We start from the raw sequence: 1,149 nt of genomic DNA, 5'->3' as shown, positions 1-1,149 counted from the left end.
TAAGAAAATTATTAGATGTTTTCCTGGTAGATTTCATGATGAAACTGGACGAAGTCTGATAACTGTAAAGAGATGTGAACATCATGGAATTGTTGAGAAGACGAGGCTACCTTTTGGAATAACATTTTGTGCTTAGGTGTCAATGAAAGAGAATTGTATTGAAGTTAAGGGGCGCTGCACGTTAAGGGTAAATACTACCTTGGTTAGATAAAGTGCGCTTTGAGGAATAGTCGATACCTGAGGGGTAAAGTTGAGCATTCGAGTTAAACTAGATTCAAATCTCAGATTATTAAGTATGAATCTCATGACGAGTATAGGAGTGAGAATATATATTTTGTTGATAAGTGACAAATCTCTTTGTGGTTTAGGAGATAGTAAGTATGGATAGTGATTTTGGGATGAAACTATAGATGCGTAAGTGTGAATTTTGAGTGATGTTCGGAAAAACATAAGGAGTTAAGCCTTGATGTATTGAACCCTATGTTACCATTAAGTAGAATTTGAAGTATCTAGTACGAGAATACTTAGAGATTGCAACAATGTAAGCTTTGAGAGTCTATTAAAGGATGGAAATTACTAGGAGAATGTTAATATTTTGATAGGTCGGAGGGATTATTCGAGATTTGATTTGGGACCCTAAGATGATTGATTTTTAAGTTGATGATTTAAACTCCACAAGGTTGGATGGAGGACCAAGTAATGCCTAAAACTTTCATAATTGAGGTAGTTGAGGTAGGCAATGGATAAATAGTTCATGTTATGGATGAGAGTGTTTGAAGATCTACTAAAAATGTTATGATTAGAAGAGTTTTAATTAGTGAGATTACTAAGACGATTAGAGTCAATGATGAAAATGACATGGTATTGTATCTTAAGATGAAATGAATGAAATTAGACGGTGTGATGAGTATTTGGAGATTATGAGGATCAAATATTAGAATATTATTCAATGATAGAAAGTGAAAAAGAAGAGATGTAACGAATGATTTATGATTTAGTTGTTGGTCTTGGGAAATCAAGCGTTGAGATTTAAAATGAGTGTTTTAGTGACTAGATGAACAATGAAAGGTATGTGGGTCTTTGAGATATTTTACTGCAAAATTTATGAGGATGAAGTTATAGATAATTATTTCTTAGGAAATGCTTATG

The sequence above is a fragment of the Cicer arietinum genome, chromosome 1, assembly GCF_000331145.2.
Source record: "Cicer arietinum cultivar CDC Frontier isolate Library 1 chromosome 1, Cicar.CDCFrontier_v2.0, whole genome shotgun sequence".
Classification (NCBI taxonomy): Eukaryota; Viridiplantae; Streptophyta; class Magnoliopsida; order Fabales; family Fabaceae; genus Cicer; species Cicer arietinum.
Note: the sequence above shows the minus strand (reverse complement) of the source record.